The sequence below is a fragment of the Myodes glareolus genome, chromosome 14 (assembly GCF_982192425.1).
Source record: "Myodes glareolus chromosome 14, mMyoGla1.1, whole genome shotgun sequence".
NCBI lineage: Eukaryota > Metazoa > Chordata > Mammalia > Rodentia > Cricetidae > Myodes > Myodes glareolus.
Window position 1 is genome coordinate 53,503,323 of NC_142039.1, and position 15,912 is coordinate 53,519,234.

The following is a 15,912-nucleotide window of genomic DNA, read 5'->3' on the forward strand; positions in this document are numbered from 1 at the left end:
ACTAACCAATAGAGTATTTGAGTGACAGAGCTCACAGGGATGAATAATTAAAACAGCGAGTGGAGCAAGTCACGTTGGCCAAGGGTTTCACTAGTGCTGTATGTCAGGAACAAAACCTAAGGCTTGTTTTCTTTACAGCATTTCATTCTCTATTATAATGAGAAGCCAAAGAAGGGAAAGAGGAAGGAGAGAAAGAGAAGGGAAAGGGAGAGGAGGAACTTTAACCGAAGTGAGTCCAATAGGAGGAGAAGGAAGGGGAAGAAGAAGAGGAGAACAGCCATGGCTTATGAAACAATGTGAATTCCAGTGTATATGTTTATTTCTTTACAGTTTACAAGGTGATCTCATTAAACAACTACATAGCATTTTCAACAATGACCTAGAAGCTAAACAGGATTCAGCTTCTTGTTCACTTCACAATAGCCTTAAGAAATATAGAGAACAAATGTTTTGATTATGCCATATTTGAGTATGAGAAAGCCCAAATTTGTTCAAAATGGTTAAATATTACTTGTTCAATAGCACACAGATGGTCAGTGCTGATATAGGGCCCTCAGTCCAAAGCTGGGTTCTCTAACTACACCAAGCTGCTCCCTCTGTGTTTTCTTTAGATCCGATAATGTTCCCACAGTGAACTAAAACAAAATTCTAAAATACACATATTGAACAAAGAGATTTTGTGCATAACAAATAACTCATTTACTATGAAATTTGTTTTTCTAGTGTAATTTACTGACCAGAATCTGAAAAAGGGGGTAGGCTTAAGAATGTTTATAAGCCACAACTAGACAATCAAGAATTAACATTAATCTCCAGAATCTAATAAATATTACATTAAGCTTTCCAAATGGGATTGCTAGCCTTTGGGCTATTGTATTAGCTGGGCAAACCAGTTCCCATGCTACTGTTTAGACCAAAGTAACAAGCCCTATTCAAACTAAAAACACTACATGGTATCAAGCTATCAGAAGAGCAGTCACCCGTGCATCCTAGAGAAAGAAACTGAATTCCTAAGCCATCAACAAATCTATGCAAAATGGCATTAAGTTGGAGAATATTGGACTTGAAAACCAAAATATCAATAGCTAAATGCCAAATCATTCCAAAATCCTATTTAGTAACTCCTGGACCTGACCAGGGTCTCAAAAGGAAAACACGCACCTGCTCACATGCCAGCAAATATTGGTTTTTACTGCAGCTCAGTTCACTGAAGTCATCTGACTTGACTTGCCATTAAGAATTTTAAATGGAAAAAGTAAGACCGTGTTTCAATGGGTCCGTTTTGCAAAGGACAGCAGCAAAGCAAATTCACGTTTCCCTCTGTTGCAATCCTAAGTGTCCGCAAGTGTTGTTCTATTTCTGTAATGTCACACACCCACAGAGAGTTCACAAGCAAGCTAGCTGAAATAAAGGCTAACTTTTGTATCAAAACCCTTGAATGGCAGGTGTTTGAACAGCTACTGATGAAGGCTAACAAACACAGTCACTGGGAAAACTAAGGGCAGATAATCATCTATCGGCATGAATATTGAATTTTTTCTCATTTTAATAATTTGGATAAGAATGTGCTATACATTTTTCCTTACTCCTCTCCCCTCCTCCCCTCTCCCTTTCCACCCTTCTCCATGCCCTCCACACTCCCAATTTATTCAGTAGATATTGTCTTTTTCCCCATCCTAGGTAGATCCATGTTTATCTCTCTTAGGGTCCTCTCTGTTTCCTAGGTTCTCTGGTGTTGGTAGGTTCTCTGGGGTTGTGACCTGTAGGCTGGTTGTCCTTTGCTTTATGTCTAGTATCTACTTATGAGGGAGTACATATTGTATTTGTTTTTCCTGGTCTGGGTTACCTCACTCAGGATGTTTCTTCCTAGTTCCACCCATTTGGCTGCAAATTTCAAGATGTTATTGCTTCTTAACGCTGAGTAGTAGTTAATTGTATAAATGTACCATATTTTACTTATCCATTCTTCTCTTGAAGGGCATCTAAGATATTTACAGGTACTGGCTATTACAAATAACACTGCAATAATCACAGTTGAGCACATGTCCTTTTGGTGTCAGTGTGCATGCTTTGGATATATGCCCGAGTGGTATTGCGGAGTCTTGAGGGAGATTGACTCCCAATTTTCTGAGAAACTACCATACTGATTTCCAAATCTACTGTATAAATTTGCATTCCTACCAGAAATGTAGGAGTATCCCCCTTATTCCACATCCTTTCCAGCATAAGCTGTCATTGGAGTTTTTGACCTTGACCATTCTGACGGGACTCAGAGTTGTTTTGACTTGCATTTCTCTGATGACTGAAGATGTTGAGCACTTCCATAAGAGTCTTCCTATCATTTGCATTTCCTCTGTTAAGTGTTCTTTGTTTAGATCTGCACCCCATTTTTATTGGCTCATTTGGTCATTTGATGTCTAGTTTCTTGAATTCTTTGTATAATTTGTAGATCAGTCCCTGTCAGATGTGAGGTTGGTGAAGAACTTTTCCCATTCTGTAGGCTGCCATTTTGTCTTCTTGACAATGTCCTTTGCTTTACAGAAGCTTTTCAGTTTTAGGAGGTCCCATTTATTAATTGTTGTTCTCAGTGTTTGTGCGACCAGTGTTATATTTAGGAAGTGGCCTGTGCCAATTCATTCATGACTACTTCCCATTTTCTTGTCTATGAAATTCAGTGTGGTTGGTTTTATGTTGAGGTCTTTGATCAATTTGAACTTGAGTTTTGTGCATGGCAATAGATATGAACCTATTTGCACTTTTTACACGACAACATCCAGTTATGCCAGCACCATTTGTTAAAGATACTTTCTTTTTTCCACTTTATAATTTTAACTTTTTTGTCTAAATTCAGATGTTTATAGATGTAAATTGGTATCAGGGACTTTGAGTCAATTCCATTGGTCCAGGTGTCTGGTTTTGCTCCAATACCAAACTGTTTCATTACTATGGCTCTATAGTAGAGCTTGAAGTCAGGGATTGTGATGCCTCTAGAAGTTCCTTTATTGTACAAAATTGTTTTGACTATCCTGTTTTTCCACAAGAAGATGAGTATTGTCCTTTCAAGTTATGTGAAGAATTGTTCTGGGATTTTGATGGGGATTGCATTGAGTTTGTAGATTGTTTTTAGTAAGATTGCAATTTTTACTATGTTAATCCTATCTATCCAAGAGCATGAGAGATCTTTCCATTTTCTGAGTTATTCTTCAATTAATTTCTTTAGAGACTTAAAGTTCTTGTCATACTGGTCTTTCATTTGTTTGGTTACAGTTACCCCCAAGATATTTTGTTATTTGTGGCTGTTGTAAAGGGTGATGTTGCTCTGATTTTTTTCTCAGTCCATTTATCATCTGTATATAGAAAATATTTTTTCTATATTTTTGGGGGGGTTAATCTTGTATCCTGCTACATTACTGTAGGTGTTTAACAGTTGTAGAAGTTCCCTGATAGAATTTTGGGAGATACTTGTGTATCTATCATATCATCAGCAAATAATGTATGTTTGACTTCTTCTTTTTCAAATTGTATTCCCTTGATCTCCTTTTGGTGTCTTATTGTTTTAACTAGAACTTAGAGTACTGTGTTGAATAGATATGGAGAAAGTGGACAACCTTGTCTTGTTCCTGATTTCAATGGGATTGCTTTGCATTTCTCTCCATTTAGTTTGATGTTGGCTGTTGGCTTGTTTTATATTGCCTTTATTACATTTAGGAATGTTCCTTGTATTCCTGATTTCTCCAAGACTTTTATCATGAAGGGGTGTTGAATTTTCTCAAAGGCTTTTTCAGCATCTAGTGAGATGATCATGTGGAGTTTTTCCTATCTTGTTTATATGGTGTCATACATTGACAGATTTTTCATATGTTGAACCATTCCTGTATGTCTGGGATGAAGCCAACTTGGTCATGGTGGGTGATTACTCTGTTATGTTCTTGTATTCTGTTTGTTCGTTTTTTATTGAGTAATTTTTTATCGATGTTAATGAGGGAGATTGGTCTGTAATTCTCTGTCTTAGCTATGTCTTTGTGTGGTTTGGGTATTGGGTAATTGTAGTCTAGTAAATAGGGTTTAACAATGTTCATTTTGTTCCTATTGTGTAGAACAATCTGGGGAGTATTGATATTAGCTCTTCTTTGAAGTTCTGATAGAACTTTATGCTGAAACTATTTGATCCTGATTTTTTTTTTGTTTTGGTTGGGAAACTTTTGTTGACTATTTCTATTTCCACAGGGGTTATAGGTCTCCTCAATTTGTTTATCTGGTCTTAATTTAATTTTGGTATGTGGTACTTATCCAGAAAATTAGAACCAACTCTTTATCTCATTTGTTTTGTTTTCTCTGTTTCTATTTTATTGATTTCAGTCCTCAATTTGATTATTTCCAGTTGTCTACTCTTCCTGGGTTAATTTGCTTCATTTTGTTCTAGAGCTTTCATGAGTTCTGTTAAATAGCTTGTGTGGGATTTCTCTAGTTTCTTCATGTAGGCATTTAGTGCTCGAAACTTCCTTCTTATCAGTACTTTTATTGTGTCACGTAAGTTTGGGTATGTTGTGTTGTCATTTTCATTGAATTTTAGGATGTCTTTAATTTCTTTCTTTGTTTCTTCCTTGAACTAGTGGTGAATCGGTTGAACATTGTTCAATTTCCATAAATTTATGAACCTTCTGCAATTAGTGTTGCTGTTGAATTCTAACTTTAAGCCATAGTGATCTGATAAGATACAGAGGGTTATTTCAATTTTTTTTGTATCTGTTGAAATTTGTTTTGTTACCAAGTATGTGGTCAATTTTAGAGAAGGTTCCACGGGGTGCTGAAAAGAAGTATATTCTTTTGCATTTGGGTAGAATGTTCTATAGATTTCTACTGGCCCATTTGAGTCATAACATCTATTAGTTCTTTTATTTCTCTGTTAACTTTCTGTCTGGCAGTCCTGTTCAGTGGTGAGAGTAGGGTATTGAAGTCTCCAGCTCTTAGTGTGTGGGGTTTGATGTGTGATTTAAGGTTCAGTAATATTTCTGAATGAAGGTACCCTGGTATTGGGGCATAGATGCTCAGATTGAGACTACATCTTGATGGAATTTTTCCTTTGATGTATATGAAATGATTTCCCTCATCTCTTTTGACTAATTTTAGTTTGAAGTCTATTTTGTTAGCTGTTAGAATAGCTACGTCAGCTTGTTTCTTAGGACCATTTTATTGGAAAATCTTTTTCCAACCCTTTACTCTGAGGTAATGTCTGTCTTTGTAGCTGAGGTGTGTTTCTTGTATGCAGCAGAAGGATGGCTCCTGTTTTCAGATCCAAACCTGTTAGCCTGTGTCTTTTTATAGGTGAATTGAATCTATTGATATTAAGAGATAATAATGACCAGTCATTGATAAGTTCCTGTTATTTTGTTGTTGTTGCTGCTGCTGATGTTGGTGGTCGTATTGTCCATGAGTTCTCTTAGGGATTTTCTGATATGGGATTATCTACTGCCTGTGTTTTTGTGGATGTAGCCAACTTCCTTGGGTTGGAGTTTTCCTTCTAGTACTTTCTGTAGGGCTGGATTTGTGGATAGGTATTGTTTAAATCTGGTCTGTCCATAGAATATATTGTTTTTGCCAACTATGGTGATGGAAATCTTTGCTGGATATAGTAGTCTGGGCTGACATCCATGGTCTCTTAGTGCCTGTATAACACCTGACTAGGACCTTTTGGCTTTTGTAGTTTCCATTGAGAAGTCAGGTGTAATTTATTAGGTCTGCCTTTATATGTTGCTTGGCCTTTTTCCTTTGAGGCTCTTAATGTTCTTTCTTTATTCTGTATGTGTAATGTTTTGATTATTATGTGGTGACAGTACTTTTTTTGGTCCAGTCTATTTGGTGTTCTGTAAGCTTTTTGTTCTTTTATAAGTATGTACTTCTTTTTTTATTTATTTATTAAAAATTTCCACCTCTTCCCCACCTCCCTTTTCCCTTTCCCTCCCCACCTCCCCCCCCTCTAGTCTTAAGAGCAGTCAGGGTTCCCTGCCCCGTGGGAAGTCCAAGGTCCTCCCCCATCCATACAGGTCTTTAAAGGTGAACATCCAAACAAGCCAGGCTCCCACAAAGTTAGAACATGCAGCAGAATTAAATCCCAATGCCATTGTCCTTGGCTTCTCAGTCAGCCTTCATTGCCAGCCACGTTCAGAGTGTCCATTTTGATCACATGCTCCATCGCTCCCAGTCCAGCTGGCCTTGGTGAGCTCCCATTAGATCAGCCCCACCGTCTCAGTGGGTGGATGCATCCCTTGTGATCCTGACTTCCTTGCTCACGGTCTCCCTCCTTCTGCTCCTCATTTGGACCTAGGGAGCTAAGTCCAGTGCTCCAATGTGGGACTCTGTCTCTATCTTCGTCCATCGCCAGATGAAGGTTCTATGGTGCTGAATATTTTGCATATCACCATAGAACCTTCATCTGGCGATGGATGTAGGTATGCCCTTCTTAAGGTTGGGAAAGTTTTCTTGTATGATCTTGTTGAATATATTCTCCTGTGCCTTTGAGCTGAAATTCTTCCTCTTCTATCCCTATTATTCTTAGGTTCAGTCTTGTCATGGTGTCCCAGATTTCCTGGATATTTTGTGTTAAGAATTTGTTCTATTTAACATTTTCTTTGACAGTGAATCTAATTCCTCTATATCTTCAATGCTTGAGATTCTCTCTTCCATCTCTTGTATTCTGTTGTTTATGCTTGTATCTGTAGTTTCTGACTGCCTACCCAGATTTTCTATTTCCAGAGTCCCCTCAGTTTGTGTTTTCTTTATTGCCTCTATATCAGTTTTTAAATCTTGAACCATTTCCAAACAGGAAAGTTTGATTGCTTTTTCTTGGTTTCCTTTAAGGTATTTGTTGATCTCTTCCAATTTTTGTCTTTTCTTCCATTTCTTTAAGGGAATATTTCATTTCCTCTTTATGGGCCTCAATCATCTTCATAGAGTTATTTTTAGTGTTTTTTTTTTCTTCTGCTTCATCTGCGTTGGGATGTTCAGGTCTTCTTGATGTAAAGCCAATAGTTTCCAGTGGTGTTGTCTTGTTCTTTGTGTTCTTGAGTATATTCTTACCTCGTCTGGCCATCTTTTCCTCCAACCAGGGTAGATGGGGCCTATGCTTCAGGAGGTTCTTCTTCTTTCAATTGGTGTGCCTGGGCAAAGTGGCTCCATTGAATGCTCCTTCAGGTGCAGGCAGGGCTGAGCCTTTGGTAATTGCTCCTCCAGGTGTAGATGGGCCCAAGGCTCAGATGGTGGCTCCTCTCAGTGCAGATGGGGCCACGGCTCCAGTGGTCACTCCTCCAGGTGCAGACAGCGCAGCGACTCCAGTGATTGTTTCTCTAGATGGTGGAAGAGCTGAGGCTGAGGCTGAGGCTGAGGCTGAGGCTGAGGCTGAGGCTGAGGCTCCAGTTTTTGGACAGTTTCTGGAGGCCTCTGTTGTTGCCTCGGCCCACAGTAGTTGCTGAGGCTGTCTCCCGGTATGTTGTGGCCTGAGTCTGCAACAGTCTCTGAGACTGTCCATGGCTATTGAATTTATTTTCAGTTCTGCCAGAATTTGAAATGTTTACTGATTATGCTGGGGAAGTTAGGAAATAGAAGATAAAAGATGTAGAATTAGACTTAGAAGGCAGGGAGATGAACAGGGAACCTGCAATGTCCTGACCACGGCCCTTCTCCCACTTTAAATAGGCTTTCTGTTGCCACCACGCCACTGAAATGGCTTTGGCCAAGATATGAACTCACGAAGTCAAGTTTCTCTATCTTAAAAGTCAATAACTAAAGTGTTTTGTGCATGAGCATAAATAAGTACCCATGTAAAATGCTAGGCATAATGGTATATACTTATAATCCCAGTCCTGGTAACCGGCAATTCCTATACCAGTGATTCTCAACCTGTGGGCTGCAATCCTTTGGGGATTAAACGACCATTTCACAGGGTCACTTAAGACCATCCTCATATCAGATATTTATATTATGATCCATAATAGTAGTAAAACTACAGCTATCAAGCAGCAACAAAAATAACCATATTAAGGGGTTGCAGCATTAGGAGGATTGAGAACCACTACCCTATGCTGATGTAGGGGCTTTGGCTGACAGGATTGAACCTGCCACAGTAGACCTTCCCTATCATATGAAGAAGTGACTATCAAGATTTTTTCTTCCATCCATCATTTGATTGATTCACTCAATAATTATTTGCTTAGTGATCTGCAATGTGATGGTTAGTAAACACGGAGAGAGGCAGACACGATGCCTGCGTTAGTGGGGCATGTATCACAGTGAGGCAAGTCTTAAAATGAGAAATGAAGACAAACGCAAATAGTGCTTGGGGCCAAGAAGAGCACAGGTCTGGGAAATGCAAAAGGGTGCCGCCTTACACTGAATACATATGAGGAAATGCCTCTTTAAGATGATATTGAATGCCATGAAGGACTTGCCACTTCTGTCCATTCCTCCAGTGACAACAGTCTCAGAGATACCCATTCTGTTTCCTATGGTGGTCACATTTCCCAACTCTACTGAGCAATCCTCATTTGTATACACTGACATACAATCTCAATACAATAAATCCTCCTTTCTTGTTCCCCTTCTAGACTATTCCATTGTTTCATTCCCAATATAAATCTGTTTATGATATTTACTTCATTAGCCGTCCTTTATCTTCTCCCCCAACATCATATGGACTTTGGTTTCCACTACTAAAATAAAACTACCCTTGCCAAGATGCCCACTGACTAGCTCATGGCCAAATCCTGAATCCTGTGGCACTTCTCCATTTATAAGACACTGTAAGTGTTTCTTCAAATTTATCATTCTATCTCCTTACACTATAGAGTATCTTCCTCTAGATGCTCATGACTGTTCATTAGAGTAAATTTAAACTGGGGAGAAGGAATTGTCTCATTATTTTTAAAAGCTACTGCATAAGATGGTGAACCGACTTAGAAGCCATAATACTCCAAACAGCATCAGAGTTCTTTCATAGATACCTATTGATCAGTGGCGTCCAGGTTGAAGCTCTTCTCTCTTCAATGAATCCAGTGTGTCTATGGATCCATTGTATGGCCACTTTGTTGGTCCTGAGGTGCACAACAGGGATAGATACACATAATACCTGGAAGAAAACTTCATCTTGGTCTCCTGTTGGAGTAAAAGCTATAACATGGCACATAAGGCCAAACGCAAGTCCTTGAAACTATCCCACCCTTAACAAAGATAGATCAGATGTGGTACTGCATCCAAAAGAGAATATCTGAAATTAGAGCCACCCTCAAAGACTTAAAACATGCAGAGGTGGTGGATCTTATTATATCTCCTTTTAATTCAACCATATGGCTGCTGTAAAAATAAGATGTTTCATGGTAGCTGATAGGAGTCCACAAATGTAATCGTGGGATAGACCCAATGACAGCTGATCTTATACTCCCGCTGGATTTAGAATCCACTACAGCATCTTGCTCTTGGTATGTGGATACTGACCAGCAAAATAATTTTTTTCTATGCTTATGTGGAAAGCATCAAAGGCAGTTCATGATAACCAGATACACATTGCCTTGCAAATTTCTTGCCTCAACATTTCCTTGTCTTCATCATAATATAGTCAAAATAAGCTCAGCATCTCAATATTCTGTATAAACTCATTCTGGTTTTCTATAGCGATAACAGCACATTCATCAGAGCTATAGTGATGTGGGATGTCCTTCTGTATATGTGTTGCTTTTATTGGTTGATGAATAAAGCTGTTAGACCAATGACTTAGCAGTTTAAAGCCAGGCAGGAAATATGAACAGAGAGAGAGAGAGAGAGAGAGAGAGAGAGAGAGAGAGAGAGAGAGAGAGAGAGAATAGGTGGAGTCAAGAAGATGCCATGTAATCACTGAAGGAGAAGGATGCCAGAACATTACTAGTAAGCCACATCATCATGACAAAGATTAATAGAAAGGGATTAAGATGTAAGAACTAACTAGGAATAAGCCTGAGCCATTGGCCATACAGTGTTGTAATTAATATAGTTTCTGTGTGATTATTCAGGTCTAGGCGACTGGTAAACAAAAGCACAGTCTCCATTTACAGTGTAGAATATGGAATGATAGGTATTTCCCATGGTCTGAGGAGATTCGAGAATACCAGAAGGTAAAAGAACAATAAAACTCTACAAAGAATTAGGAAGTTTCCAGAACTGTGAAATCTAGAGCATCCCAGGGCATCCTCTCTAAGATAAAAGTCAAGCTATTGCATTTTGCACCTCCCACCTCCAAAAAAGAGGAGCAATGTCTGAGAAGCATCCTTGGAATCCAAAGACATTATGCATCACACTTGGAAATCCTGCTCTGGTCCATTTAGTGAATGATTCAGTTGGCTGCGTGTTTTGAGTAAGCCCAGAGAAAGAACTAGCTTTGCAATGTGAGCATCTCACTACTTGGGCCACATGATTCAGCCAAACCAATTGTGCTGGAATTACAGGCACACCTCCACTTCCCAGTTGGGGCACCGGGAAGAACCCAAGAGTTGGGGAGCAAAGCAATGTCACTTGTATCAGGGAACCATCTGTTACCCAGGAAGTGAGCTCTGATTTCCACTAGGTACTAATAGAGAACAATGCACATCTCATAGAACATCAAAAGACTATGTGACAGCAGCAGCCCTTCGCAAACGGGATGATCACAGCCAACAAGTGACAAGTTTGTAAATCTCAGCAGCCATTCATTATCAGTAAAAACTACACATTTGGAACTGGGAGCACACGTCTGTTGAGCGCAAGCATGTTATACAAATGAGTGTTTTGAGTATCATTGCCTCATGTTTCCATTGACCACTTGCAGGGACTATGAACTTAAAATGCAGGTGGGTTATAAACTACAGCCCTACTCAGGAATTGTCAACACTTACATTGAAAAGAGGAAATCCTGACAATACATAGGGACACTTTAGCCATCACAACAGTGCAGAAGTGACCCAAAATAAATTCTCTCCAAAACTGAGGGACAGCTTGGATGGCTCAGAGGTCAACATGTATAATAATAAAAAATCAAAGACAAATCTTGGGACAGAAGGTATTAGAAGGTCCTATGGGGACAGGCACACTGCATTTGGGTGCTAGATTCAATGCCAGCAATTGTGACTCATTCATTAAGAGGCAGCCAAATAAATGTGACAAACGTCACAGGATAACGCCCATCATGTATGTCCTGTGTGACATCACCCAGAACTTCTGAGTTTTCTTGGGTGAATCCCTAGCACATAGCTAAGGCACAAGCCCAGCATGCTTGGGACACTACATAAAATTAGAAGAGAACATGCTCAACATAGTGTAAACTTCAAAGCACTCTACAGTGAGCATGTGATAGCTTAAGCTGTAAAGCATGCTACAGTGAGTATGTACAGACTGTATCAGTGCAGGAACCAGGAGGTTAGAATGGAGTGAATTTCCCCTTAACCTTCCCAGGGACCTACAGGGAGAAATTGGTTTCCTATCCACATAATTCTAAACTAATCTTGATTAGAAATTCTGATTCCCGGGGGAAGTGACCAAGAGTTCACAGTAAACCTTTTATTTAACTAAACCTCTTCAATCCAAAGCTATGGTCATTTGTTCATGCGGGGTTCCTCAAGCCAACAATGCAAGAGAGTAGAAGAATCATTATGGTGGTGAGCATAACTATCTTTAGTTACCACTAGAATGGTGGGATGCTGTTAGATAAAGGGGCAGGGAGGTGTATACCAGAAACTCAAGGATGGCTTTTTGTGCTTCCAAACCTAGTAGTAACCATGCATGGACAGTTACAGCAGTCATAGCATGCCCAGGACAGAGTAACTGGGATCACATTCTGCTTCATATTGAATGCTTGGGGTATTTTGGCTTAGTAAGTTAGCAGAAACACCAAAGAACAGAAGGAGACTCTAGAGTGGATAATCGTGACCGGATATGAATGCCCTTGGTATTGACTGAAACAGCAAAGGGATTTGGTTTGCTCCACTAATCTTCCTGTTGAGATTTTTTTTGCTATATTTAAATGACATTATGATTGTCTAACACCTTGAAAATGTATTGGTCAAAGTGATCTTATGGTGGGGTGGAAATTGATCACAGAGGTGACTTGTTGCTGCTTACACTCATATTGTCTTGGCACTCGTTCTCTTATATGCTAAGGGATCCTTGCTTCAAGCACCTGTAACCTTCATCTTGAGCATTCTCCAATCATGAATCATGTATGGTCTAACATTGTACTGACCCAAAGTGCCAGGAATTTAATTATCTTAGAAAAAGACCTTAACTGCTGTCACTCAAGAGTGAGTGGATAAATAATCAACCTGTGTGACCCTCAGTGAGAACAAGGGCAAAGCAGGTGCATAAAATGCCCCAGAAGCCTCTCCATAGAGTCGAGCCTCCATGGCCCACCTGATGCCTGCTTGCTCATGAATGAAGCACACATTTGCTTCCTCCCCATTCCTGCTCCCATTGACTTCCTCCCCTTACTTAACCTCCCTTATTTCCTCCATTCCTTCTGTAATGAGCACTGCTGTCTCCTTCGAGCCAGGTGTCTTGAGCAGTCCGCAAGAAAAACAGTCATTTCTTTGATAATAAAAGAAAAAAGAAAGCATTACAATAAATTTAAAAGAAGGTTTAAAATTGGGGGATAGCTTGGATGATATAAGGCAGGTTTTAAAGGCAAAACAGTGACCTCATAAAAAAAACGATCAAAGCTGGATCTTTTCTAAGATTGCATAGCTGAGGCAAGCAATAATAGTGGCTTGGACCAGTATTTCAGCAGCAGAAATACGTTGCTTGTCAATTCTAGGACGGAACCATGGTTCTATATAATATTATTAGGAATAGAGCCTGTGGTTTTAATCTGGTAAGCCTGTCCCAGTGTTTCAATCTTGGACTAAGAAATTGTCTCAAACATCTTTTCCCACCCAGGGATCAGTACGGGGATGGTGACCTCTGTAGGACCATTTTCCAACTAATCAAGTTAATATTTTACAGAACTGTAATAAAAAGCCTATGAAAGCAAAACTACAGTTCCTTGAATTTTTGACACAGCACTGTCATCATTGTTATAATGGATAAAGTATAAAATGATGGTTAATTAAGTCAAATGTGATGCCTGGATTTTAAGATTCAAATATATGATCCATCTCTTAACTTTTACCATGTCTCAGTTCCCTTGTTTATAGAGTAGCCATAACAGTAGACTCTATCTCATAGGTCTATCTGTGGAGATGGAGATAATTAATAAAGAAACATAAATATGCATTATTAGACATTCTCCAGAGAATTAACATCTGAGAATATTCTCAAATTTATATCAACATATTTGAAACTTGAAATAGATGAATTTCAAGAAATATGGACCTGGCACCAGAGTGTTTATTTTACGTGTGTGAAGCCCTGGACCCAATCTCCAACAACAAAAAGTGTATCCCTAAAAATTTTACCTTCTCAAAACCAATTCCAGAAAAAGCAGAAGATGAGAATGTATTGTAGCCACAATCAGCTTGCCTTAATAATATAGCTCTCCCACACAGATAACTAAGACACCTTAGCATCCTTCACTGCCTAGTTCGGAAAAATGCTTCAGAAACAATATTCAAAATCTTAAAATCTGTAGTTAAGGAGGTGAGGCATATTTCATAATACACGTCATGATTTTAACAAAATCTTGATGCCCGAATTCAGTGAGAAAAGTTCTTTGGTAGTGGAAAAAAAAATCACAGCCTGGTTTAACCTACAAGCATAAATACCAAAAAGTGAAGAGGGCACATTGGCAGATGCCACCTGAGCAGGAGAGCCTGGGCAATTTCGCTGATTTCTCTGTGTGCTAGAAAAATACTCAAAACCAACATGGATTCTCCCTGTTTTCTGGTTTGTTTTTTAATCTGCTATCAGCTGATCATGGTATCTTATTTCCGTGTGTACCCTTCTGTCATGGACTATAATATCATTTCATAACTTGAAGCTCTAATGGGAGAGACAGGGTGTTGGACCTTCCTTTGCAGAGAAGAGAATTTTCTCCTCGCACTTGTGGAATGAGCACTAACACAAAACCATTCTGATCTAAGCACAGCCCAGGAAGAAGGTGTGGCTGACAGTCAACAAGGATGCTGGTTTACCTGGGGATTGCTCTAACCTGAGGCTGGATACTCTGGGGTCTTACTGAGTCTGGATAGAAAGAAACTTAAAAAGATATGAGAAGGGAAGGGGAGGGGGAGAAAAGTGGAGGAAAAGGGGTCCCTAGCTTTAGAGTCTCGTCAAAGTCTCCCAGTTGACATCAAGAAGAACTCCAGGACAATTAACAAAGTTTGCTAAGAAGGTTGCCTACATAGAAATCATATTACTTTTCTATGGAGATACTTCGAATAAGAATGTTAAAAGGACAGCATGCCCTGATTAAGGCTTGAACATAACCTTGGAATATGGTCTTACTCCTTTCCCAAGTTATGAACCTACAATGTAAAGAGAATCTCACAAGTAAGACTATGAAAACATGAAATAATTCCCTTGTGCAACCCTTGTACCTAGGGTTCAACCTTATCAACCTGTAATCCTAGTCAGTGCTTCTCACAGGAACCCAATTATCTATCTCATTTATTGAGGAAAAGTTGGGAAAGCTCCCTAAAACATGTTTAAAAATACATCAGACTCACACAAATCTTACACAGTGCTGGTGCAGAAACACTGGAACTTTCTGAAGAAACCTAAGACCATATTTACGGATATACTCTCCCGTTCCTAAGAGTGTCTCTCCTTTAATGTTCCTAATTAAATCTTTTCTAATAAACTCCAATGATGCTTAATGTTGACTTGTCCTGATATTGTTCCCCATCACACCCACAGAGGTCTCTGAAGAGAATTCCTCCGGCTGCTGCATGTGGCAACAGGAAGTGTGTCCCTGCCGCTCACCCACTCCCACTGACATGGCCTGGAACTACACAGGCTGGTGTCAGACTTTTGTGCTGGGTATGCTTGACTTTTATTCTCCTTCCTTGGGATTCTGCTGAAGTCTTCTTTTGCAGTGTTTCCTCTGGGCCATCAAATAGCCTCAAAAAAGTATTAACAATTAATTTTTCCTATTTCCTTTCATTTTGTGGAACTTTTAATGAATGATCATATTTAATTTTTAAGTGAAAATGTTACTATATTTCAAAAAAGTCGCAGCACAATTTAATTAGAAAGAGTAACAATAAATAAAACTATAAAAACTGATACTGTATAAAAACCATGGTGGATACAATTTATATATAAATATAGGTGTGTGTGTGTGTGTGTGTGTGTGTGTGTGTGTGTGTGTGTGTATCCTACTTAATCAAGAATTCTTACTTGTTCTCAACAAAAACATTTGTCCCAATTGCCTTGTTCACTGTTATGGAGGGCAGATGATGCCAACGGAAAATACATTTTATACTTCAAATTCCACTTTTTAAACTCATCAATAATAAGACAGTAATGAAGGTAATAATCACAACCCACTCTTTTCTGTGAACACGAAGCAAAATAAAGTTAGTACACTATCGCTCATTTTTTATTTTATATCTTTTAATAACTAGGGCTTGCAGAGATGGCTCAGATATTATGATCACTGGGTGCTCATGCAGAGGACCTGGGTTTGATTCCCAGAATCCACATGGCAGTTCACAATCAATCTGTAACTCCAGTTCCACAAATCTGATACCTTCTTCTGGCCTCCATCGTCATCAGGGACACACATGATACATGTACCTATGTGCAGACAAACATTTACACACATTAAACATGTAAATCCTAGAAATAATTTTCAGTTACAATAAGAAGCAAAAATGTGCATTATTATTCATCCTTCCACTATGTGGCTTTTGAGATTTTCCCTCCAGAGATAGACTCTAATCTAAAATCACTATAACATCTCTAAGCAAAACCATAAATAAT